Source organism: Meriones unguiculatus, chromosome 7, assembly GCF_030254825.1.
Source record: "Meriones unguiculatus strain TT.TT164.6M chromosome 7, Bangor_MerUng_6.1, whole genome shotgun sequence".
NCBI lineage: Eukaryota > Metazoa > Chordata > Mammalia > Rodentia > Muridae > Meriones > Meriones unguiculatus.
Genome location: NC_083355.1, coordinates 119,060,669 through 119,073,896, shown reverse-complemented (window position 1 = coordinate 119,073,896; position 13,228 = coordinate 119,060,669). Strand labels below are relative to the sequence as shown.

Below are 13,228 nucleotides of genomic sequence, written 5' to 3'. Positions count from 1 at the left end.
TTGTATTTGGCTTTGAAATCTGCCACTGTTTTAGAGAAACAACTGCCTTTGATCCTATTTAAACAATGCTTTTACATTTTTGATGTTTTTGACAAACTTCTGCAAACTGAATTCTAAATAAAGCCTTTTGATTTCAAACTAAGTTGGATTTTTCCAGAGGGCTCCTAGCAAGCTCAAAAGAATTTGTTCTTTCTGTTTATAAACATAGAGGGAGAGATTGAATTAATTAGGCTTTTTTTGCAATAGATGGAGGTTGACTTTCCTTACCTTACATCTCTGTGGATGGATGCCATTAGCTTGGACCTGCCAGAACACGTATGAAACTTCTGGAATCCCAGTGTGCCCTGAGACCATGCGTCAGGCCAGTTCCAGGAACACATTGTTTATAGTAAACCCTCATCAGTTCTTTACCACAGCCTTTTGACAGCTGTTCTCTTAGTTGGATGCCTTTCCAAAAGGTTCTGCGAGGAGCTATCGAACTCATTTTCAGGGATCCATGGGAGATGGGCAAATGCAGCATTTGAACAAGTTCAAGGTCATGAATTCCGTTGGATGGGAATTTTTAGAATAATGAAACTGACCAATCCAGGAAATTACTCTTAGAACTTTTTGTTTGAAATTGATTCTTTGATGCCCTGTTTCCTAGATTCAATGAACCCATGTTCTCTTTTCTCTGGAGCTTTCTGAAACTCTGGCAAAAGATTCTTTTATAAACAAGATGAACTGAGAAGCTTTTACTGCGTAGTGTAAGTTTTGTGGAATGTTGTGATTTGTGTAAGTTCATGGTGGTTCTGTTCTCCATTAATAGGCTGCACTGGGTGGGTCCTTGGCCCAGAGGAGCTTTTAAAAGCCTAATAGGAGGTTTCCAGACAGTTCTAATGGGCTGTGGCTGACCTTACAGAGCCGGTAAGTCTCCTTGGATATCACTGGTGCTGACTTGAAGGTTCCTTGTGGGAATGGGCAAATGCTTTGGCTGTGCGACCCATCAGTCCAAGTTTAGTGAGACTAGATTTACTCTGCAAACTGCTTAGTCATCTTTGGTGCCTTTAGCAGGAGTGGGTGATCTCAGAAAGAAAGCTGCTGTAGTAGAGAGCACCAATGCCCCCACGAGTGACCCTCGCCTTTTCCAGTGCCTTCAACTTTCATTTTATCTCTAACCCATTTTTCTTTCAACTTCTTATGACTTTCCAAGCTAACATTTCCATTTTTATTTCGTTGTTCTTATTTGCAATCACTGAAAACCATGGCTACCTATTTCTTCAAGGCAAGAAAGTTGGATCTAAAAAAGCAACTACAAGCTTTAGAGAAACCACCATTTTCACATTAGCTGACAATTGTCCCACTGTGCTGCATAGCCGCTATTCTGTGACACTTGATGACATCACCAAGGATATTCTGGTTGAAGCTACAACAGCCGCAGGCTGCTGCCACCCTGTAACTTAAGGTCCCGGGAGCTGGAGGCTGGGAACTCTTTCCATGCTGTTTCCCAGCATGCCATTGGTTCTCACTACTGACCTTAGTTTTTCTCTTGTTTCCATAGAAACATCTGTTAAGTCTCTGTCTGTACCACACAGACATCTAACTTGGGCAGAAGCTCTGGAGAGCTGCCTCCTGAATCAACACCTGAACCAAGCGACTGTGGCCTTCTCAATGAAGGTGATGTTCACAGACTGTTTCTAACTATATCAGCATTTTTTGGAGGTAAGCAATGTTGCCCAGATGCCGGGACTTACTGGAGAAGATGTCAACAAAACAAAGCACTTGTGCCTTGTTGGAAGAGGCCTTATCTACTGAGGCCTTTGTAGATGACAACAGCTGTGGCTTCTTTAGCTAGATTTGTATGGCATGATCACAGGGTCGCAGGGTGCTAAGTGGATAAATGAGAAGCAGTGTGTTCTACTACCCATACTTCTTCAGTCTGGGGAAAATCTGAAACCCAGCTAAACTTTACCTAGGAAAATGAAGACTGGCTTGAAAGCATGTGCTCACTTGTTGCTCTTTCTTTTAATTAAATTCAGGCAGTGAGCACCCAGACCTGAGCTGCAATCCTGTCGTGCTTCATTCTTACTTCCTGCATTCATTGTTCTCACTGATCTCCATGAGAACCTGACAGCCAAGACTATACGACCACACTCTAAGAATCAACGGGGACTCTGGCTTTTGATGTCCCATGTATGTAGGAAAGGGATGTGACCATCAATAACACTTAACAGCTGGGGACATTCTCAATTAACAGAGGGAATGGACAAAGGAGAGTGATGAGCATTACATGAAAATAAACAGGGAGGCCGGGACTGACCTATGCCTGAGTTGGCAGCTGCGTAAGCAGATGAAGCCTACAGAAGCTGTTTTCCTAGCAGCTGTAGCAGCTCTGGCCTCCAGTCATGGGCGACAGCTCGGTATGCTGTGGCCAGTGAGTGCCAGCTGTGCAGCTATCTACCATAACCAGTGAGAAAAACACCCATGTGCCCAGCACACCTCAGAAGCAAGCTGGCCACTCTTGTGAGGCTGTGTTTGGTCTTGTCTCCACATTCAGCAACGGATGACAGGAATTTCATGCCAAGACCATCTCTGGATTTCTTTTGGCACTGCTGGCCTAGTCCCTGCATGTGCTCTTCCCAGTTACTGCGGGTCAGTTCTGCTTTCTCCTGAAGCCTGTGTAATTCGCCTGTGGCTCCTGACAGAAAGCTGGCATTTGCAACCCTGTATCCACTATGCCCAGTGGGCTGGTCAGTTTTGTCCACTCGACACAAACTTGAGTCGTCTAGAAAAAGAGAACCTCAACTGAGGAATTACCTCTATCAGATTGCCGTTTGGGCATGTCTGGGGGAGCATTTTGATTAATGACTGACATAGCCTAGCCCACTGTGGCAGTATCCCCTCTGGGCAGGTGATCCTAGGGTGTATAAGAACACAAGATGAGCAAGCAAGTAAGCTGCATTCCTGCATGGTCTCTGCTTCAGTTCCTGCCTCTAGGCTCCTGCCTTGAGCTCCTGCCCTGGCCTCCCTTGATGATTGTCTGAAGATGTAATAATCCCTTTCCTCCATAAGTTGCTGTTGTTGATATTTTATCACAGCAGCAAAAACAAAATAGAACAAAAATTGGTACCAGAGAGTGGGATATTGTTTTGATAGGCTTGCCTATGTTTTGGGGGAGGATTGTAGTAGTATTTGGAAATTTGGGCTGGAAAAGTCCTTGAGGTTTTGGAACTTAATGGGTTATTGTGGAAACTTGGAAGTTTATGCCAAGAGAAATGAAGATGGCAGAGGCTTGACTTGTGAAGTGTCAGAGGGTAACAAAGAGTATATCAGGTTCCTTCAAGTGATATTTTGAGTTAAGAATCTTTTTAAAGATCTTTATTTATTCTTCTCTCATACAATATATCCTGACTCCACACTGCCCTCTCTCCACTCCTCCCAGCCCCGCCTCCCAGATACACTCTGCCCCCATCTCCTCCACCAGACAAGAGCAGGCCTCTCAGGGACATCAAACAAACATGGCATAACAAAGACACAATATGACCAGGCACAAACCTCACATCAAGGTTGAGCAAGGCAACCCAGTCAGGGGAAAAGGGTCTCAATAGCAAGCAAAAGAGGCAGAGACTGCTCCACTCCCAGTGCTGCTTGGCCAGGGCTGAAGAATCAGCTGTGATTAACGAGACTAGCTTCATTCGGGTGAAATGCCCTGGAAAGTCTTTCCTCAGGGTCAGCACACTGAAACTGAGGCCCAGAGGAGCCAAGGCTGCATGTCATGCTAGCTGCTGAAGTTGGCAATATGTGTCTTCCATGTGGTAACTGGCTTTGGTGGTATGAAAGCTGCAAGATTGAAGGGGTCGTTAAAAGAAGCTGGGTCTCTGCACTGTGAGAGGTCAGGAGAGGTCATTGGTGCAGTAGAAACAATAGGATTGCATGGGTTCTGGAGAGATGTCAAGGCATGGTACTATGTGGCAAGACAGATATCCCTGAAGAGGCTAGGAAAAACCATGTTGAAGATGCAGGCTCAGATGAGATGCTTAAGATGCTCAGAGCACCCCAAAATTTGAGATGCTAGGATTGTGGGATGATGGCCAAGGACAGCAGCAGGTATAGACTGGAACTGTCCTGAGTCTAGTTGACAAGCTGTGTGTGCTGTGGATGGCAGAGCTGGGGAAGAAGATCTGGAGCCCAGAAGATTGTAAGTGTGATCTATATTTCGGAATGAACTGTTTACATTGTTAGAGTTTGAGTTTGCTTAAGTGTTATTACTTTTATTTTCTGGGTATTCTCTTTTGGAGTAAGAAATTATTTAACTTTTTTATTTTATAAGAACCTACAGTTAAGAGACTTTGGGTATTTTAAAGACACTTTGAACTTTCAAAGTGTTTGAGATTTTTAAAGACCATTGGACTTCAAAAGCAATACTACATTTTATATTGTGGCAGTAACATGAGATCTTAGGGGATAAACAAAAAAGAAAAGGTTATGGTTTAATGGTGATGTGTTTATATGCCATGTTGATAATGGGTCAGCTATGCTGGCTAGGTTTGTTGATACAACCTAGAGTCACTCAGAAAAATGAAACTTCAATTGAAGAACTGGCTCCAGTAGACTGACTTTGGGGCATGTCTGTGGGGCATTTCCTTGAATAAATTATTGATGTGGGAGGGGCTATTCCACTATGATTGGTACCATCCCAGAGCTGATATACCTAGATTGCATAATAAAGCTGATCATCTAGGTTACCTCAATATAATATTATATGCATTATATTGAATATATATACTCAATATAGTCCGTCTATTTATAGTTCCATCTATTTATCTACAAATTTCATTTTTCTTTACATCTGAATAGTATTCCATTCAGATGTACATATACATTTTCATTATCCATTCATGAGTTGGGGGACATTTAGGTTGTATGTTTCCTGGATATTGTGAACAGAGCAGCAATGAACATGGCTGAGCAACTATCTGTAGAGTAGGATGTTGAGTCCTTTGAGGAATGACATGGTGGATCATATGGAAATTTTTTAAATTTCTCACTTTTTTGATAATTCTCCACACTAATTTCAGAGTGGCTGCACCAATCTGCATTCCCACTGCCAGCGAACGGGTGTTACCCTTTCTCTACAACCTCACCAGCACTTGTTGCAGTTATTTTGTTGACCTTAGTAATTTTTTCTGGGGTGGAATGAAATCGCAAGGTTATTTTATTTAGCATTTATTTACTTAGCTTTTTCTTAATTGCTAAGGATGATGAATATTTTCTGAGGTGTGTAGCAGCCAGTTTTATTTCTTTTATTGAAAACTCTTTGTTTGGATCCCAGGAGCTCCACGGAAGACCAACAGACCCAACTAAACAGGCCCCAGAGGAGCTTGCTGAAGCTGAAGCATCAACCAGGGACCATGCAGGAACTGGACCTAGACCCCTACAAAATGTAGCCCATGGGATCCTCAAGTAAGGGAAGTAGGGACTGCATCTGACAAGGACTTTCCTGCCAGCTTTTTGATCACTTCTTCCTGATGGGACTGCCTTGCCAGGGCACAGGAGAAGAGGAGACACTCAGTCCTGATGTGACTTGATGAGCTGGGGTGGTGGATGGGAAGGGGGGTTCCCCTTTTCTGAGGATTAGGGGAGGGGGGAGGTGAGAAGGGAGAGAGAATGGGATTGGGAGGGAAGGTGGGATAGGGATACAACCAGGATGTAAAGTGAATAAAAATAATAAATTTAATAAAAAAAAAGAAAGAAAAAAAATTAGGAATAGTGCTACCTCAAGACCCAGCTATACCACTCCTGGACATACACCCAAAAGATGCTCCACCAGTCCATTTTTAAATGGTTTATTTGTTTCCTTGACTCTTTGTTGTTGATGTTTTTGGTTTGTTTGTTTGTTTGCATATTCTGGATTATTAATTCTCTGTCAGATATATATAAGGCAAAGATTCTCTTCCATTCTGTGAGTTTCTTCTTCACTCAGTTGATTGTTTCCTTAGATGTACAGTAGTTTTCTAGTTTTGTGAGGTCCCAATTGTCAATTCCTGTCTAAGCTCCTTGGAGTAGAGCCCTGTTCAGAAAGTCCTTTCCTACACTCGTGTCTTATGGGCACTGCCTCTATGCCCTAGCACTTTCAGTGCTTCAGGTGTCAGGTGAGGTCTTTGACTCACCTGGGTCTAATTTTTATGCAGGGTGATAAATATGGGTCTAATTTCATTTCTCTGCACGTGGAAATACAGTTTTCCTGGCACCATCTTTTGAAGAAACTGACTTCTTTAGTGTATTTTTTTGCCTTTTTGTCATATATTTTGTGGCTGTAGTTATGAGTACTCAATCATGTTTGTGTCTTCTAGTTTATTCCATTGGTCTGCATATCTTTTGTGCCAATACCATATTGTCTTTATTATGATAGTTTATAATATATCTTGAAGTCTAAAATGGCAATTCCTTCATTATTTTCTTAACATTGACATTAATATATTTTTTAACATTGACATTTCTGACATTTTCTGGCTTGGCTATTCAAGTCTTTCCTGGTTCCATATGAATTTTGGATTTTTTCTGGTTTTGTGAAGAATGTTTTGGGTATTTTGATCCAGGTTGTGTAGAATCTGTAAATTGCTTTTGGTAGGATGGTCATATAGCCCTTGTTTGTCTCTTAGGATTGAGGCTTGGCCCTTATTCCTGAAGACACCACACACTTAGGACATAGGACTCGGATACTCAAGCTGGATCTGACCTGAAAGCCTCTTTGCTGTGGTCCAGCTTCTGCTGTTTCAGAAAATACCAAGCAAAATTCCAAGGGAGGAGAGCAATCAAACTGTTCTACTCAGCTGCAAAACCTATGAACCACAGCAATGACCAGCATGGCAAGATTTGCATAAAGGTGCAGGAAGTGGAACTCATATATTGCTGGCAACCAACAGCTGTCTTATTGGACTTATGACTGCGCAACAGGATGGAAATCATGCCTGGTACTGGAATCCTAGCCAGACTCATAGGGTTAACGAAGTCCCAGACCTTAGAAAAGAGTCCACTACCACCACTTTGTTAAGCTAGCATAATTCCTTATACCCACAGAGAAGTGTAACAACCACCCCACACTAAAGAGCTTCTCTTTACAGCATAATAGAGGCTGAATATCAGAGATCAAGAGGCACTGGGGTGCTCAGCCCCACTAGATATATCAGCTATGGATCAGGAAACATCTTAAAAGAGTGGATGCGAAGATTGCAAAAGCCAGGATACTAGGGAGTTGCCTAGAAATGGCCACATAAGCAAGACGGGCACAGCAGCAACACCAATGGACATATTATTGAAAAGTTTCATGGCAATTTCTTGACAAAGAACAATAGTCAAGTATTGACTGCTTGTAGAAAGAGAATTAGTTTCTGTCAGGGAGGAGACCTCTAATTGGTTGTCCGGTGTGGAGTGGATCAGCCTTGAAACTGTGTACACACAAACAACAAAAACACTCAGCAGCTTGTATTCATTTATGTTTGCGCACACACATATGTAACAAATATAAAGGAGAGCATCAGCTTGAGTGCAGATGGGAATGGGAAGGGCTCAGGAGAGGCTGGCTGGGCAGGGCTGGAAAGAAGATAGGGAGGGGAAGAAATGATGCAATTCCATTTCAATTCAAAGCATTTACAAAGGAAAAAAGAAAAAGAAAGCTAGTAAGCCATGAGGAGCAAGTCAGTAGGGAGTGTCCCTCCGTGGCCCCTGTTTCAGTTCCTGCTTTTAGGTTCCTGCCTTGAGCCTTGGTTCCCTGGATGCTGGACTCTAAGCTGTAAGGTGAGGTGGACCCTTTGCACCCCAAGTTGCTTTTGGTCAGTGTTTTATCACAGCAACAGAAATCAAAGAAATACATTGAAAAAGAAGTATTTTGATTTCCCATTTAGCAAAACATTATCTTAAGAATAATCTCTCTGGATTTCATTTTGACATTGTTGGCTTATTTCCCGCATGTGCTGGTTACTAGCTATGTTATGGCTTGAATCTGTTAGGTTTGCATGCTTTGCATTTCTCCTGCTGACCTTGTAAACTGCTCACTGTTTACACTCCTATTATCACTCTGTCCAGGTTTATTTAATTGTGCTTCAGTGAGGGGTACCCCTTCCTGAAACGGGGCTCACCTTGTATGATTATCTCAGGAACTGCCATATCCACTTAGGATTTAATATTATACATGATCACAGAACTTCATTTGAATAATAAGTGTCACGTGCAAGTATGTGTCTGTGATCGAGGAAACTACCGTTGCATCAGTACCTGACCTGGTCACCCATCTCTTTTAAATTTTGAATACAGGATCAGGCTGTGTTAAACACAGATCTTGCAGGCAAATAGACATGGCAACAAGTGGACAGATAGAAAGATAGACATATGGAAGGGCATATAGGCCTGCAGACAGAATGCTGCCATTAACGTGGGCCAGGAAGACACAGTATGGCTTTAGGGTCACAGAGTCTGAGCTGAGAGATGACTAGGTGCTTCTTAACCAGTGGAGACAGATAAGGCCAACCATCACCTTTGGAACCTCATAGCGCCACACACTATATCTTCTTTATTTCAAATGAAGATGACTTTAACAGGATGCACGTAGCATTGAAAGGCTCACCCCTGATTGCCACACCCCAGCTGTCTGGCCTGCTGTCTCATGACCATTCCTGCTTCTCCCACCTGTTCATCAAACACTCATGCATTTTCTCTCCCTTGGTTAGGCTCTGCCTCTTGCTCACTGTTTCCCTAATTTTTCTATTCTTGCTAAGCCTCTGCTCCTCTCTGGTTGGAGGAGGAGCCTTTCTTCCTTCTAAGTATCAGGGCTTCTAAACACACAGGAAAAGCCTCCTTCCTGTCCCACTTGCCAAGGGTCCTCTCCCTCTACCAGCCTTTTTACTTGCTACTCTGGCATCTTCCCTGGCCCAATGTCTCCCCAGGATCATCTCAGTCTGTGCTTAGTCCCAGGAATGTGCACCTGTTGCTGTCTTCCTTCCACACTGCCCTGGCTACATCATTCAGTGTGTCCACACTGGCCCCTCCCTCAGGCACTGCCCTTTGGAGCTAATGATCCACTAAGGGTGTCCCATCCTCCAGCCATCGAACATCCCCTCCCTGTTCCCCAGGCATCGCCAGAGGTCCTGCACTGCTGTCAAGTAATTTCAGCATCATCTCATTGTCAGCTGAAGCATGTGAGCCAGTTGGGAAGGCAAGTGGCAGGAAGAGTGGGAAGAGGGAGGCAGTACATGAAAAACCCACACACTGAGTGTCTATACTTTTATAAATAGAAAACTCCTTTTAAAATTAACCTACCAACTTGAGAAAGTACAGAAAACAATGCTAGTCTTGTGGGTGTTGTGGGGGATATTTTTTTAAAAGATTATACACACACACACACACACACATATATATATAATGACTCTGTCTTCATGTACACCTGCATGCCAGAAGAGGACATCAGATCCCAGTATAGATGGTTGCAAGTCACCATGTGGTTTCTGGGAATTGACCTCAGGACTCTGGAAGAGCAGCTAGTGCTCTTAAGTGTTGAATCATCTCTCCAGCCCCCTATGTGTGGATTCTAAGTAATGGTTTTACTGTGAAAAGCTGTGAAAAAAAAAAACACAAAAAACATTGTGCTGTGACTAGCCAGAAGGTTATAGTTCCAGTTCTCATCACTCAAGGCATCCTGACCCTTCCAAGCCCAGCACACAATGTTGGTTTACTCACATGGCCTCATGGTTCCTGGTGAGGCTCAGAAACCAAGAGAAGCCCAGCACCACTGTGCCCCATGATGCAAATCTCATTTCCAGAGATGCTGTCCCTCTTTCAAGTGGCCATCAGATCCTAACTAATAACAATAGGACTGTGTAGGCTACAAACTCTGGCCTTGACCTCCTAGCAGGGCTAAGGTCTCTGAATGAGTACCTCCTTATTGGCTTTTTTAGGTCTGTAGCCATGACCTGGTACACACATAGGATTACATATTGATAACGTTCTAAATTATCATATAATGAGTGCAAAAGTGGTCCATTTGTCTTAAATAATAAGTTTGGAGTTTAGTTATAATCCAGAAGTTTGCCCTCAGATTTAATCTTAGATGGTCTTAAGACCATGCTCATGTCTCTTTATGGGGAATTAACAACTGTATCGCAGGTCATATTGCAAAGACATGGATTCTAAGACAAATGAAAAGAAATAAAGCCAAAGCCTATTCTCTGGCTCGTTTTCTGCTGTGCTACAGTCCAGGTTGTCATAGGCACAGAGGAGCATTGGGCAGGGCTCAGGGCATCAAGAGCAGCATGGCACCCACTTCTGCAAACCTGATGCCTGGAGGTGGGTTTTTCCATGAGCTAAGTGGATCTTGTGCTGTGTGTTACTGGTTGTCATTCTTCTGTTCTGGACTGTGGGTACAATCCATCAAGCTACAGAGGAGATCTCCACAGAAAAAGCAACACCTATGGTCCCAGTCCCTTTTATGTCCTTCCCCAGGGAATCCCTTGCTCCCAACAAGGACCTCTACCAGTCACAACATCTACCATGCTTACACTCTTCAGAATAAGGCCTCAGGCATGGCACAGAAGGCAGCCTACCAACAGTGAATCAGAAGTGAGAGCTAGGGTCCCAACTGTACTTTGAAGAAGTGGGGTAGTGGGAAGCACAAAGAGTCGACTACCTATTTCAGAGTTCTGCACTGACACACACACACACGTAGGAGGCACTAGCCATCAGTCAAGGTAACGGCCGTCTTCATAGCTTATTCTGGTGCTTAATATTGTGTTGATGATCCAAATTCTCAGAGGTTGAGAGAACGTGGCTTATGCAACTGTTTCCAACTATTTCCCTCATGGTAAAATGGAGGTGAGAGCATCTCCTGGTTGAAGAGTAATGGAGAGTGCCACATGCAGAACTGGCCATGGTGCTGATGCTTAGTGCCAGGAGGATGAGGTCTAACACTGGCTTCAAGTTTAATGACGCTCCCAAGGGGACAGTGGTCAGGAAGAAGATTCTCTTCCCCACAGTCTCTGGAGACTGTAGGAAGGGGTGATTAGCCAGGCAAACACAAACATTGACCTGGAGAGACAGGCTCTATATCATCCTTGGTACCTGTGGGAACTACTTCCAGGATCCCAGGACATAAAAATTTATGGATACTCAAGTCCTTTCTATAAGAGTTGTAATATTTGCATATAACCTATGCACATCCTTTCATGGGCTTACATCATCTCCACATGGCTATGCTAACTGTGCAATGTAAGCCCCATATAATAGCTGTTCTGATGCATTGTTTAGGGAAAAACGACAAAAACCATCTGTCCATCTTCAGTGCACGCACCATGGTTGTGCAGCATACCAGCCACGGGACATTGTTTTGCATCTTAGTGGAGCTGAATGCAAGGACAAAGAACCCATGGATATGAGAAAAAAACATATACGCAGGATGATTAAACCATCCACAATTAAGGGCTTCTGTTACCTTACTCAAGAAAAAACACTTCTCACAAAAGATGATCACTTTTCTCAGCTGAAGGCTCAGCCAACAGGTTTTCTAGTGAAGAGTGGCTCCAGACACAGAGTCCTGAGTTTTGTTCATCCCACAGATTTCAGGAGCCTGAGGTCTGATCCCAAACAGCTCCATCTGGAGGGGCAGAGTGGCACATCCGATGTTTGCTGGCTTCCTGTAGCAGAGTCCCGATGGCCACGCTGTAAATCCCCTTTGGATCTTGGTTAGATCTGGTTGGCTGTCTTAGGTCAGAAGGGAGACCCCGAGCATGGGATCCTACTTGTCAGTGAAAGAAAGTTCCAGAATCTTGGGAGATGCCTGTCATTCAAGAGGCCATGTGCCACTACCCTTTCACGGAGGTGTCTTCCCTGGGTGGTGTTTTCAGATCAGGGCTGCATTCATGTCCCTTGCTGTCACATTAGCAGTGACTTCTTCAGCCTCAGACAGGAGTGAGCACACCATGCCTACCCTCCGCTCCTTTACCTCCTCATCAGAGGAGGTGGAGCTTCTGGGCCCATTTGGGACAGGCTCCAGGCTCCGTTCAGATGACGAAGGCCAGTGGTCTCTCAGACATTCAAGAGAAGACACACAAATGTTGGCTGCTTCTGGTCAGAGGTTACAAGGAAAATCCCAAGTCAGCTGCTGTAGGAGCCAATTCTCTCAGAGTGAGTCTGACCTCTCACTGGGGTATGGCATCTTCTCATGGGGGCATAGCCTTCCCTGGGGACCAAACTTTTCTTGAGGACATGGCGTCTCCTGAGGACACAGACCCTCCTGGGATACATGTCCTCCCGAGGATATATTTTTTTCTTGAGGATGGCAGAGTTATCCTGGGAAAGGAAAACACCATGTTCCTCGCTTAGGGAAAGCTGGTTTCCGGTGATGAGGTCTGTGTGGTCACTGTTCCCATGGAGATTATACACCCAGCTCAAGGGCGATTGCAGAATGAACTTTAGCCCATGTGTACCTCTAGGGTGATGTTGGGGGCAGCCCACAATCACCATGACATCCTTTCTCCTGACTTGTACACCTTATTTTAAATAGAACTAACTGAGTGTTTCTTTCTGACTGTGGGCCGAGCAGGGAGAGAATTTTATTTTAAAATGCCAATATAGAATGTCTGAGGTAGGAAAATAATCAGATATTTTGAGCACATTATCCCACTGAGCATTTTATGGATGTGCAGTTTATGATTTTAATACAAAAAGGCAGCCGACCTAGAACTGGCAGTCTTTTCTTTATTATCAAATGCTCTGACATTTGATTTTAAACTCCCAACTGGCAGACCACACAGATATAATTGGTAGGAAACCCTACCAAGCCCAGCTGAAACCAGTTAGTTCGGGGGCTATCTGGTGTCTCCAGATATTGGTGTTCTGACGGGTAAACATGCTTTTCCAGGATTAGAGCCTGAAGGGCTGCCTGACCTGGCATGACCTAGGGTCTCCTGATAAGTTGTCTTCAGAACTCCAGGGAGGTGGGCAAGATCTTGGAATTTAGCTCACAGGAAGTGGAGGTGTTTCTATCTGTTCTCACGAACCTTGCCAGTTTACAACCTTTCTGTGGAGGATACCACAGAGAGATGGGGCAGGTAGAGAAGACCAAGAGGTTCAATTCAGGCTGTCATCTAGGGGATTGTGTGGGGCTCTTGCCTTGTCTTGGCAAGTAATCTATCTTAAGGTGGATTTTTATTTTTAAAGAAAAATTTATTTTGAGTTAAGTTTCCAGAGGGATCAAGATAAA

At 43.9% G+C, this 13,228-nt stretch overlaps 1 protein-coding gene and 1 long non-coding RNA gene across 3 annotated transcripts in view; one reads left to right on the top strand and one right to left on the bottom strand.

The window, feature by feature from the left end:
* The window catches only part of Vipr2 (vasoactive intestinal peptide receptor 2), a 72,611-nt gene that overhangs the window by 35,048 nt on the left and 24,335 nt on the right, over window positions 1–13,228 (bottom strand). The window lies entirely within an intron of this gene.
* On the top strand, window positions 831–5,604 carry LOC132655463 (uncharacterized). The gene is made up of 4 exons (XR_009593273.1): window positions 831–906; window positions 1,541–1,701; window positions 2,019–2,172; window positions 5,312–5,604. It is a non-coding gene; the product is annotated as an uncharacterized LOC132655463 (long non-coding RNA).